The following is a 14,742-nucleotide window of genomic DNA, read 5'->3' as shown; positions in this document are numbered from 1 at the left end:
CTGACTTTGCTTTCTCCTTTATTTAATATTGACCCTATGGCTAAACAATTCAGCAGAGGACTGTATTATGCCTTTGTCTTTCTCCCATTCATGCCCCGTCAACCCTGAATCATGGATCACCTCCATCCATTTTCTCTGGCTATATTCACCAATGACTGAACATCCTGGAAGACTGGACCCTTAGTGATCTCTGTTTGACTGTCTCTTTTCCCTGCTACAACATTCATTACATACCTTTCCCCTCTCTTCTTTTCTCCTCTTCTGCACCTCTGTCCTATCTCTTAGTCAATCACCTTGTATTTCACTGAAAAAAACAAAAAAGAAGTTCCATACTTCTTCATCTCTATTGCTGATTGACTAGCAACTCTTTGAGAAAAGGGGACATTTTATCTTTGTTTTCCTATCCCCAGCACCTGACGAATAGTGCTTAATAAATCCTTGTTGAACTGAATTTAATCTCTCTTGCTTATGAGTCTAATCTTTTGCCTTGCCTCTCCTCCTATGTTCTAGTCTCTGATGAGGAGACCACTAACCCTCCACTTAATCCCATCTAATTCTGATTCTCTTGAGAGTTTGCACCATTGATTTGCACCTTTCCTTCCCCTCTTCATTTTTCTCACATGCACTAACTCTTCCCCAGTGCCTAGGAAGATGCTCATTCTTGACCTGACTTTACAATCTCCCAAAGTTATCCTATATTCTTTCTTTTACCTCAATGGGATAAGCACTGTCTCTGGAATCAAAAAACCCAAACTAAATTCCTTTCTCTGACACTTAATACTTGTAGGATCTCAGGCAAGTCACTTCACTTCTCTGGACCTTAGTTTAGTCATCTATAAAGTGAGCAGGTTAAACTAGATGGCTTCTGCTGTGCCTTTATTTTTTTCCCCTGCCATGGTGTTCTAATCACTGCTGTTAACTGATATATGGCTCCTTTTCACTTTCATATCAGACAATGGTTCAGGGAAGTAAAAGTCAGATTCATGACTTTCCCCCCAATTCTGATTCCACAGATAGGGGACATTACTGTCAGGGAGAGCATCTATATAGATATGAATTGTAGATGTTTCTAAAAAAAAGGAAGGGAACAAGGGTAATTGGAAGGCAGGAGAAGGAGGAAGCCTGCTACAAATTAGCCCTGTGATTCTTATAGTCAAGCAGTCAATCAGTTAGTTAGAATGTAGTAAGTATTTGCCATGTTGCAGGAGCTGGGTTAACTATTGAGGATGCAAAGAAAAGCAAAAACAGTCTCTTCTCTGAAGGACTTCACAATCCAATGGAAGAGAGGATATATTAATATTCTGTTTAGCATTTAAAGCCCTTCTCAACCTTCTTTCTAATAATCTTCCACATGTTTGACTATCCATATAAAGTGGATAAGCTTGCTTGTTGTTATTTAGTAATTTTTAAAATTATGTTTGATATTTTGTGACCTCATTTGGGGTTTTCTTGGCAAAGATACTGGATTAGTTTGCAATTTCATTCTTCAGCTCATTTTATAGATGAGGAAACTGAAGCAAACTCGGTTAAGATACTTGCCCAATGCCTCACTGCTACTTAGTAGTGTCTGAGGTCAGATTTAAACTCGGAAAGATGAGGCTTCCTAATTCCAGGCCTGCTGAGCAATCCACTGTACTATCAAGCTATTCAAACACAAAACTCCATCATGTTACCTTATGCCCTTTCTTTTGTTATTAAAAATTTTTAAAGTATTTTAAATAATAGCTTTTTATTATCAAAACATGTAAAGATAGTTTTCAACATTCACTCTTTTTTCTTTTTTTTTTCTTTCCTGAGGCAATTAGGGTTAAGTGACTTGCCCAGGGTCACATAGCCAGGAAGTGTTAAGTGTCTGAGGCCAGATCCACTGCACCACCTAGTTACCCTTCAACATTTACTCTTGCAAAACCTTGCGTTCCAAATTTTTCTTCTTCCCTTTCCCCACCCCCTCTCCTAGACTGCAAGTAATCCAATATATGTTAAATATGTACAATTCTTCTATGCATATTTCCACATTTATTATGATGCACAAGAAAAATCAGATCAAAAAAGAAAAAAATGTAAGCAAACTACAACAAAAAAGTGAAAATACTATGTTGTGATCCACATTCAGTTCCCATAATGCTCTCTCTGGGTGCAGATGGCTCGCTCCTTCACAAGATCATTAGAACTGGTCTGAATCACCTCGCTGTTAAAAAGAACCATGTCCATCAGGATTGATCATTGCATAATCTTGTTGTTGCCATGTACAATGTTATCCTGGTTCTGCTTATTTCACTCAGCATCAGTTCATATAAGTCTCTCCAGACCTTTCTGAAATCATCCTGCTGATCATTTCTTACAGATCAATATTTCATAGCATTCATATACCACAACTTTTTCAGCCATTCTCTAATTGATGGGTATCCATTCACTTTCCAATTCCATTTCCAGCCACTACAGAGAGAGCTGCCACAAACATTTTTGCACATGTGGGTCCCTTTCCCTCCCTTAGGATCTCTTTGGGATATTAGCCCAGTAGTGACACTGCTGAATCAAAGAGTATGCACAGTTTGATATCCCTTTGGTCATAGTTCCAAATTGCTCTCCAGAATGGTTGGATCTATTCACAACTCCACCAACAATGTATTTCCCACATCCCCTCCAACATTTGTCATTATCTTTTCCTGTCATCTTAACCAATCTGAGAGGTGTGTAGTGGTACCTCAGAGTTGTCTTAATGTGCATTTCTTTGATCAATAGTGATTTAGAATATTTTTTCATGGTTTTAATTTTTTCATCTGAAAATTGTTTGTTCATATCCTCTGGCCATTTATCAACTGGAAAATGAACCTTGTGCCTGGCATGTTCTCCCTCCTTACCTCTACCTCTTGGCTTTCTTCACTTCCTTTAAGTTTGGGTGAAATCTGAACATTTGTAGAAGGCCTTTCCTACTTCTGGTTTCATTACTCTGAGATTACTTTCCTTTTACAAGGAAATATATATATATATATATATATATATATATATAGATAGATAGATATAGATAGATAGATATAGATATATATTTTGTTTATACATGGGTGTTGCAGATTGTCCCTTTTCTTCTCCCTCTCCTGTCCCCCCATTAAGATGTGAGCTCTTTCAGGAGCCTTTCTTTTTATATTCTTGCCTTTCTTTTTATCCCCCACACTTAACATAGGACTTGGTATATTGCACGCTTGGTGATTCTTTCTGTCGATGCCATGATCCTTCTTGTCACTTACATAGCAACCACCTTAGCTCAAACCCTCATCTTCTCACCTGAAGTATTGCAATAGCCTCCTAATTGGTCTCTAGTATCTGTCCTCTTTAATCTTTTTCATCCAGCTACCAGAATAATTTTCCTGGTCAGGCACTGAGCTGACCATGTAACTGTCTTGGTAAAAATCTACTATAATTCTCTACTGTATAAAAGAGCTACTGACAATTTCATGCCTTCACCATCTTTGGCTTCAACCTATATTTCTAGTTTTATATATTCCTTCTCTTTACATATTGAATTAGACTAAAAGCTCTTCTCCAAATCTGATATTTCATCTTCCCCTTTCTCGGCTTCTCATATCTGGAATGTACTCCTTAATCTCTTCATTTTAGGTTGGTAAAGCAAAGAGAGTCCTGAATTTTGAATCAGAAGAACTTATTCAACTCCTGTCTCAGACACTTAATAGCTATACATAGTTGTTTGCATGTTGGCTTCTCCATTAGAATGAATTCCCTGAAAGCAGGGATATTATTTTTTGACCTTTGTATCCCTGGTACTTACCTGGTGCTTGGCACACAGTAGGGGCTTAATAAACGTTTAATAATTGACAAGTTGTCTGAATAAAGTTATTTAACCTCTTCCAGACTAATTTTGCTTATCTGTAAAATGGAGAAATAATAGAATTTACTTCTGGACTGCTGTGAATATTAAATCTAATAATATATGTAATTTGCTTTGTAAACCTTAAAACTCTGTATAAATGCTAGATTTTTGTTGTTGTTAATCTCAGATCAGGTGTCCCCCCCTTGATGAAAACTTGCCTACCAGTTAGCACTTTCTCTTTAAATTATTTTGCATGTTACTTATCAATGTACATTTTAACGAAGATAGTACAAATTCTTTGAAGGGAGGATAGTTTTGTGTTTACCCTTGAGTTTCCATCTCATAGCAATGTCTCAAACATGGAGAATATTTATTGCATTAAATTGAATAGTTAAACTTATAATTCTCTTCTTGTACTATGGACCTATCCACATGGATGGATACAAACAAAAGAGAATATTTTCATCTTTGCTAAAATTATATAATAGAAGCTCTATCCAAACTCACTGAACAAAGATCCCACAGATAAACAGAAACTGCACAACGATATTCATCTGATTAGTTTAATATCCCACTGAGGGGCTACAAAAATGCTTTGATATCATCTAATTATGAATGCCATGACCTTACACTTCCCATCTCCTACAAGGCTTCCATTTGATTCATCACATGCTGCGAGGCCACAAAAATAAGAACAAAAAAACTATACCATTTAACATTTTCACTCTAAGAGCATTATCCATGTCTAGGAATAACAATGACAATAATGATAATGATAATGATAATAATTGCTATCATTTAGATAGTGCTTACCACATGCCAGGCACTGTACTAAATGCTTTACAATTACTATCTCATTTAATCCTCACAATAATCCTGAGTGGTAGATACTATAATACTCATTTTACAGTTAGAAAACTCAGGAAAATGGGGCTTAAATGACTTGTCCAGAGTCACACAGTAAGTGTCTCAGGTCACATTTGAACTCAGGTCTTCTGAACTCCAGATCCAGCATTCTTTCCCCTGCAAAACAGTAATAATTCTAGAATGATAGGGTAAGAAAAAGTTTTAGAGTTCATATAGGCCAATTTGCTTACCAATGAATAACCCCCTTTTAAATATCCTTGACCCAAACTTTACTTTAAAATTTCCTGTAATAGCTCATTAATTCCCAAGATAACCCATTTCATTTAGGGAGAGCTCTAACAATTATAAATTATCCTAAAAAGGATGTGTAGTTTTATTTATCAGTTTGGGGGTTTCCTCCAGTGATGCAAATCATAAGTCATTCATTATAAACCACTTGCCCATTTCTTCCATCAAGTTTATCCAAAAAGGTCTGTCCTATAAGCTGGAAACCTCTTCCACTTTCTCTTGTGATTCTAAGTATACCAGTGGAGTGTTCTGGCTATCCACCTGTCATTCCTCATACTTGCATTTCTCATCTTATACCATTCCTTGATGACGTATCTTTATTCCTGTTCTCTGGAGTTTATCATTGATTACATGTTACAGCCTGCTCACACTCCCTCTCCCCTCCCTCTTGAGTATTTCTCTTTGCCCTCTGCCTAATACTATTTTTCAAATTTTTTAGAGACAGTTGTATTTTGTCTTGTTTCTATAGAGCAAAACCAAAAGAATGTTAAACTAAAAAGATAAGCCTTTGCTTTCATAGGAAGTTTGGAATCAGCAAAGAAACCATCATTTGTACTATTAGTTCAAGGCATGTATAGTGATGGAAAACAGTGTCCCTTCAAACACTTGTTAATACCTGGGTAACGAATGTTCTTCATCCAACTCAGCAACCAACAAGAATTTATTAAACACTTACTATGTTAGACACTTTGCTATGTTCTGAAAATAAAAGAAAGTCTAAAATAAGTTTTTTATCTTAAGGAGCTCACAGCCTAATTGGGGAAAACAACTATGTATAAACAAGATTATATATATATATATATATATATATACAAAATGCACATACATACACATATAAGCTATCATAAGTTGGAGATAATCAATAGAGGGAAAGTACTAACATTAAGGGAAAATCAGGAAATGTGGGGTTTTAATCAGAGAAGCTAGTAGATGAGGAATTCTAGGCATGAGATTCAAGCAGTGAAAATGAATGATTGAGTGATGAAATATCTTATAAGAGAAACAGCACAGAGGTTGGTATCGCTGTACCACAGGATATATAAAGGAAAATAATGCATAAGGAAAGAGGAAAAGCATAAAGATGTCATGTTATAAAGACTATTAAAAGCCAAAACAAAGAAATTTCTATTTGATTCTGGAGCAAAACCATAGAGATTTATTAAATAGGGGCTAACATGGTCAAATCTGTATTATAGAAAGATTACGTTGATGATTTAGGGAATGATAGGTTGGTTGGAACAGAAAGACCAATCAAAATACTATTGTAATCATCCAGGTGTGAGGTGATAAAGAACTGCACCAAGGTGGTGACAGTTTTTGAGTGGAAAAAAGGATATATGGAAAGATGTTACAAAAGTAAAAATGAAAGAACTTGACAACAGATTGGGTCTGAGGGGTGGGAAAGAGGAAAGAGTCAAGGATTACATCTCTGTTTCAAGCGTAGGTGACTGGGAGTCTCAACAGTAATATGGAAGTTAGGAAAATGGAAAAGTTTGGGGATAAACTCAGAAATGACAGCACTAGACTGGATCTGAGTGGAGCTTTAGCTCCAAATCTAGGTGACTGGGAGGATGGTAATTTCCTCAATGATAATATGGAAATTAGGGGAAAAAAGGGAAGATTTGAGGGGAAATAATAATGAGTTCAATTTTGAACCTGTCAAGTTTAAGATGTTTCCATGGGATATCCAATTCAAAATATTCAATAAATTGGTGCTGTGAGGCTAGAGGTCAAGAAAGAAGTTAACACGAGATAAATAGATCTGAAAATCATTTGCATAAAGATGATAATTGAGTCAATGGGAACCAATGAGCTCTATAAGAGAGACAGAGGAAGGAAAGAAGGGAAGGCAATCAGCATTTATATAGTGTCTTCTACATGACAGGTAAGCACTTTGCAAATATCTTTTTTTATCATCATAACAACACTATGAAACAGTTGAGGGAACTGAGACAAACTGAAGTTAAATAATTTGTCTAGGGTCATGTAGCTTATAAATGTCTGAGGACAGATTTGAATTCTGGCTCTAAACACTGATTATACTTCCTAGCTATCATATGGTATAGTAACAGTAACTGGCATTTATAATAGCATTTTAAGATTTGTAAAGTGTTTTACATGTTAATTGATGGAAGGAAGAGACATGGGCACAGACAGTTTTGAGGAACACTCATTATTAGCATGGGGGGCCTAAATGAGGATCCAATAAAGGGGACTGAAGAGGAGCAGTCAGATTGAAGGAGAAGGAGCAAGCATGTCTCAAAAACTTTGAGAGAAGAGAATACAGTTATCACTTTCACATTACAGGAGTTAAGGGAACAGGTGTACCCACTATTTGGAAAATCTGTGTAAAATTTTTTGGCTCTCCCTTCATAACAGAGAAGAAGTTTGAATTATTTTGTTATTAAAAGTTAAAATATATTGAAATTATACAATACTATAAATATTTTAAATGCATTTCTGAGTTTCTAAACTTTTTTCATGTTATGCTGGCCTTTGTGTGCCAAGTATAGCTTCTACAAAACTGCACAAAGATTCCCATTTAATTTCTAATGCTCATTCACAATACATTGAAACCACAATGGGGAAAGTTATGATGTAGAAAGGATAATTGTATGAAGAAGATGATAATCAATGATGTCAGAGGCTGAATGTTGATGGACATTGAATGCTTACTATTGTAGTATATCAATGGACTGTTTTGCCAACCTCTTCCTTCTATCTAGACTCAGTAATCAAATCAATACTGCCATGCTACCTGGAAAGGGCATGTCAACTGACCACTCCATGGATCAATTCACCATCCCCGAAATTCCCAAGAAATTCTTTTTTACTAGTCACTGTACATATATCAACTTATCTCTATTTAATAGAGACTTATCTATTTATAATCTGCACAAATATGTATATATATGTATGTGTTGTCTATGTATATATATATTTTCCTTTTTTTTTTTTTTTTTTTAGTAAGTAAGCTTTTTGAGGGAAGAAGCTGCCTCTCTTTAATATTTAAATCCTAAGCTTTTTGCATAGTGACTGACACCTAGTAAATATTTGATACATTTTTTACAAATTTATTTGTTATCATCTCTCTATGAATAACTGTTATTCAGCCATTTCAGTTGTGTCCAACTCTTTGTGACCCCATTTGGATTTTCTTGGCAAAAATATTGGAGTAGTTTGCTACTTCTTTCTCCACTTCATTTTATGGATGAGGAAACTGAGGCAGCCAGGTCACACAGCTAACAAATGTCTGAGGTTAGATTTGAACTCAGAAAAATTAGTCTTCCTAACCCCAAGCCTGGCATTCTAACTACTATATATCACCTAGCCACCCATATAAATAACTATAATAAATAAATAAATAAATCTAGTACTAGTTGCTCTTCTAAACTTTATATCTTCATCACCCAACTGCCTATTGGATTTTTCAAATAGAACATTCCAAGTGCATTTCAAAATAATTCTGTCCAAAACAGAACTCATTATCCTTTTCCCAAATCCATACCTCTTCTAAAGTATTTCTGACAAAGGCACCACTTTTCTTTCAGTCAAGCAGATTTCTAACTTTTGATTCATCTTTAATTTTTCATTCCTTTTATATTCAAATAAGTTGTTAAGCTTTATTCATTCTATTTTCACAATATTTTTCACTTTCCTCCAATTATATTGTCTTTATCATCTTTAGCATCCTAACTAACCTCACTGCTTTAAGTCTCTCCAGTCTGTCCTCCATACAGTTGGCAAAATGATGGGTCTAATCATATTATTTTCCTGCTTGAAAAATAAAAGCTCCCTATTACCTTTAGATATAATATGAATAATCCTAATATGGCATTAAAGGTCTTTCTCAATTAGCCTCCACTTAATTTTTCAGTTTATGTAATTATTATACATAAATATCATACATAGAGGTGTCATACGTAGGTATCATAGAGGTAGAGGTATCATACGTAGAGGTGTCAAACACATGGTCCACTTGCCATATGTGACCCATAAAGCCCCCAAGTGCTGCCTGCACCAGATTAAAGTATAACTGGGAGAATATTTAGCAAAATAAATGCAAGTACAATGAAACATGGATAATATTATATTTTAAAATGGAGTAAATATTTTTGCCTGCAGATTTTATTATGTACAGATTAGTGGCCCCATTTCCACTTGAGTTTGATTCCACTGATTACAGTATGACATGGTAGATGGAATGCTGAATTCCAGAAAAAACATGAGTTACAATTCTTCCTCAGACACTTACCTTGTGACTTTTTGCACATTACTTTACCCTCTCTGAGTTCTAGTTTCTTCATGTATGAAAAAATGGTAATAAAATACCTACCTCACAAGGCTGTTTTGAGTACCTAATGAGTTTTAAATGTATAGAAATGGACTTTTTACCTTTAAGAACTATACAAGTATAAGCTTCTTACATGTTTCTCCTTTGATTTTCCTTTTTGTTTATTTAAACCTCTGCATATTTCTCTGTAGTATTTTAAAATCCTGAATAATATTCATGAGGTGTGTGTGTGTGTGTGTGTGTGTGTGTGTGTGTGTGTGTGTGTGTGATTAAGGAAACAAATCAAGAGAAAAGAGAATATTGTCTTCATCTCTCACAGATAGAATCTGATTGTAGAAATTCAAACTGAGAACAGAGTTGGTGATAGTGAAAAATCAGTCTGGAGAAATAGGAAATCAAGCTCTTATATTGGGAAAATAGTGGCAATCCTACTAGTTACAATAACCTCAGATCCATACATTTTATCTCTAATCCGTGTTTATCTTAGAGTATATAAAGCATTGCATCCAACATAATTGCATAATAAATGTTTGTTAAATCAATGAATGAATGTGATCTTCTGAAAATAGGAAATATCTTCTTTAGAATTTATTCTTGTATATGGACAGCAAGTTCAATTCTACAAACTGAGAATTGCTTGATGGTGATGATAGTGGTGATGAAAGGGGAGAATGGAGGTGATGTTATCAGGTCAGGACCATTATAATGGTTTATCAGCTCAAGTCATTGGGGATAGGACATGATAGGTGATGAGAGTCCCAGAGAGAGACTATAATGTTTCCTTCTCAATTTGCTTCTAAAAAAAACAATGCTCTCTACTCATTTCTTAGCCAAAAATGGGTGTTAGAGTGTTAAGGATACCCCTTCTGATATCTTCAGGCTCTAACTTCCTACTAAAGACAAAGAGTAGATTAGGAAGAAGGATACATTTTCATTTCTTTTAAGTCAGACATTGTGAGTAATTTCCTTCAGAACTTCCAAAAAAAAAAAACTAGTAGAATGCTACTTGACAAACTTGTTCATTGACTGAAGGGATAGGAGGGCAGAGGAGGAATAAAAAAAAGAAAAACAATGGGGAAGGTAGAAAAGGAACAGTGAGAGCAATGTAATAGAATAATATGGGAGTTAAAAGTGTAGGGATTTTTTATAAATTCTATTGGCAGTTATAGGCTTCTAATAATAGTCATCAAAACTACTACTCCTATTGATGTGTATGCTTTCTGTATATATTTTCTGTTTAGAACAATACTCCTGCTGTTGAACAGAAGGCAATGATTGATTAAGCAGACCAGTTTCCACCATATGTTTGATGCCTATTATTAAGCCCAACCACTGAGTAGAGATATAATTAACCTTTTGGAAAGTATTTTAAGCCTGCATCAGTAAAAGGCCCAAAGTTGACTTATTTCCCAGAATCTACTTAGATTAGATGCCTTTTTAAATGCCATCAGGCTGAATTAATATGCTAGGATTCAACCTTTGATGAAGGAGTTCTTTAGTACTCAGAGCTGGCTTAAGAGGAGGACCCCTTGAGTTCCTTTATGGAGTCCTGAGGTGCCTTTTAGAGATAAATTGAGCCCTAGTGAAAAGAAATAAACAAGCAAAGCCCCAAATAAGGGAAAAACACATATTGCAAATGTAATCAGCATGGGGGTGTAGAGCTTTGCTCCTGAATACTGATACCTGAGGATGAAATGTGGTCCTCTCATGGCATATGACATTATTGCTACTGGTCTCTGCTCTCAATATTTTTCCCTGGGATACTCCTTTCTCAGGGATTTCTTTCCCATCCAACCCCTCAAAAGGCAATGACCTGATTCTATGTGTTCTCCCACTTTCGATTCTACTCATCCATGGTGGGGCTATCTTTTGTGAGTCTGAGCCATTCTTCCCCATCCAGTGGAATTTTTCTCAGATTGTAGTGATGCTTTGTTATGTCTCTAGACTGAAGCTTTGAGTTGAGTGGTCATATGAACTAAATTTGCAGAATTAATTTGGCCTTTCTACTATGAAGGGAGTTCAAAGAAGGTATTACTTGTAACAAAAGACCTTTCACAGTGCCTGACACGTAAAGACACTTAATTTTTAATAGATTGAGTGTATGAAATAAACTTTGTTAGCAAAAGAATTTTCTCTATTAATTCAATGAGACATCTATATCTTCTTCCAAAATAAGAAAATTAATTGTCTCATTCTAAGTACACCTTACACTTTGTTTTGTTTCCAGACACTTTATTGTTTTGCAAGAAAAGGAGCTGCATTTTCCCCAGGGGTCCTTGGAAGCATGCTGTGATTCCTATTCTTTGCCTCCACCTTAAATTGTTATCTGGATGTTTTGCTCATTTGTATCATTGTATGTCTATGGTACATTTGGAAACATAATTCTGAGCTTGTCATGGCTCTGCACACGCACACACACACACACACACACACACACATATATATATATATATATATATATATATATATATATACATGGTCCTAGGATGCCAAAATGATAAACACTGGGCAGATGTTCTACAGTGAAGTAACCAAGTGTGGCCTTAGCTATTTCACACACTAACATCTAAATACAATTCTGGAAAAGACTCAAATCCAAGCTGTCTGGCTTTTTTTTGGCAACAAAAAGTGAGGTGACCCAATATTAGTTAAAAACAGCATCTTGTTACTTTTCAAGTTCATAGGAAATAACCAGTAGACTGTGTCACTTCATTGTGTGTGCAGAGTATTGTCTCATGGAGGGTAGTCCAAATGAAATGAGGCTATCTCTATATAGGTGGATCAGATTGGGACCCTCAAATTTTGTCAGCAACCAGAATTCAGGAGAAGTGTCATTTTCATTATATCACATTACTTTCATGGTTTAAGTTGGAAGGATGTAGACCAAGATGTTAACATGTAGTCATAGGCCGATCCTACTAAATGTTTAAATTGATTCCATAGTGGAAATTTTCTTTTGCATATACCATTACGTCCTAATTAATGTGAATATGAACCTTGAGAAACGGTCACATTATTTGAATTTATACTGCACATTTCCATTGGCCCAGATCCCATGACCATATTTTATACAACTATAACTTTGAATAGTGAAAATCTGAATACATGTAACCACTTCAAGGGATTCATTATGTGTACTAATCGGGACCCAGATGCAATTCCCATAACTACAATAGTAAAAAGAAAATCAAGCAAAAGTTCTAGCTCATCCCACAATGAAGTAGACCAGCTGTGTTTTATTGTTTCAAATAAAATCTTATTGTTCATTCATAGGATCACATACTACTATGTTTGGCAGCGGTAATGATGATTGACATTTATAAAATGCTTTAAACTTTCAGATGTCTTTTACAATCATTTTTTCATTTGACTTTTACAACTCTTGTGTGAGATAGATACTACAGATATCATTATACTATTTTATAGATGAGGAAACTGAAGCCCAGAGAAGCTAAACATGGATACTGTCAGAAATGAAATTTGAGCTCAGATATCAGATATTAAGATCAATAATATGTTTGTTATGCTTCGTTTCCTGTCACAAGACCATTTAGTCTTACATCTACATTTCACAGATTGGGAAACTGAGGCTAAGAAAGGTGAAGGCATTGATCCTAGCTGGCAGAACTAGCTAGCATTATTCACAAGAAACAATTCAAATTCTCCTGGCTTTTGTCCAGAGTTCTTTTCGTGATATCACATAGCTCAAAATAGAAGGACATGGCCTGAGATGTTGAATTTGGGAAATGAATTGGTCCTATAGATGATGTAAACTGATATCATGATAGAATTGTTCTAGTGCGTGTAATTTCAATAACTCCCACAGCAATAACAAATGTGAAGTTGGCAGATGTATCATTTGCAGTATTTCCATTTGAAAATATCTTAAAAATGGTGAGAACATGATGAATTTGCCAGTTATACAATTGATGCAAAGTCTTCATCACAGACATTTTAAATATGCCATTTCCGTCTTTATTTTCTTCTCTCCAATTGAGTGGTGTGCTTTTTTCCCTTTGGGTCTCTCAGGGAGGAAAAACCTGGTATTTGTCACTGATACAAGAGAAAGATTGAAACTAAATATGGAAAAAATCCAGAGTTTATCATCAAAAAGCTTGTGTGACTTTGACATTAACTAGCTGTGTGATCTTAAGTCAGTTCCCATCTCTGAACCTTAGTTTTCTCAACTGTAAAATGAGGCATTCAGAGACAGAGACAAAAATGCAACATATGCCAAATTTCTCATAGGAGCATTTTTTGAAGGTAGAATATAATAGCAAATATAATAAGAAATGGATGAACAAGCTGTGGTATAAAAAATGTAATAGAGTATTATTAGGCAGTAAGAAAAAAGAAATGAGTAATTTAGGGGGAAAAAAGTGTGAATCTTTTTTGTGAACTGATACAGAGCAAAATAAACAGAACCAAACAAACAGTAATGATTATAATGATATAAAGTTCATTCAAAAAAAGTTAAGCTCTGAATAACTGAAACAGTTAGAAATTGTGCTAGAGAAGAGTTAATGAAATATTCCTCCCTCGTCCTAACAGAGAGATTGGCTACTACTGGGATAGAGGATTGCAGGCATTGTCTAATGCAGTTGTATATGAAGTATTTTTGCTTATTTTTGTTGCAAAAGAAGATTAAATTGAGATGTCAAGAGTGCTATTTCTAGAATTGGCTATGATGCAAAAACCAATTAAGATTCTGAAAATAAACAAAACACACACACAAATGTGGGATCTGAATTGATCTCTCTAAAGTCCCTTTAGACCTTATCCTACTATGGTAGCTCGGATTCAAACTTCCTCCATTTTGTTTAGAGAGTAACCATACAATAATTAGTTAAAGAATTCAGATCAAAAGACCCCAAGATACACTGTATAGTTGGTAAGAACACTGAGCTTCAGAAATTACCTTCCCTTCTGCAATCATCAGGTTAAAAATTTGCTGAAAGCTAACCATTACGGTCAAAGGATATGAACAAACAATTCTCAGATGAAGAAATTGAAACTATTTCTAGTCATATGAAAAGATGCTCCAAGTCATTATTAATCAGAGAAATGCAAATTAAGACAACTCTAAGATACCACTACACACCTGTCAGATTGGCTAAGATGACAGGAAAAAATAATGATGATTGTTGGAGGGATGCGGAAAACTGGGACATTGATGCATTGTTGGTGGAGTTGTGAACGAATCCAGCCATTTTGGAGAGTAGTTTGGAACTATGCTCAAAAAGTTATCAAACTGTGCATACCCTTTGATCCAACAGTATTACTACTGGGCTTATATCCCAAAGAGATTATAAAGAAGGGAAAGGGTCCTGTATGTGCACGAATGTTTGTGATAGCCCTTTTTGTAGTGGCTAAAAACTGGAAACTGAATGGATGTCCATCAGTTGGAGAATGGCTAAATAAATTGTGGTATATGAATATTATGGAATATTACTGTTCTGTAAGAAAT

Source organism: Sarcophilus harrisii, chromosome 3 (assembly GCF_902635505.1).
Source record: "Sarcophilus harrisii chromosome 3, mSarHar1.11, whole genome shotgun sequence".
In the NCBI taxonomy this organism is placed as follows: Eukaryota; Metazoa; Chordata; class Mammalia; order Dasyuromorphia; family Dasyuridae; genus Sarcophilus; species Sarcophilus harrisii.
The sequence above is the reverse complement of the archived record's forward strand: the minus strand, read 5'-3'. Positions refer to the sequence as shown.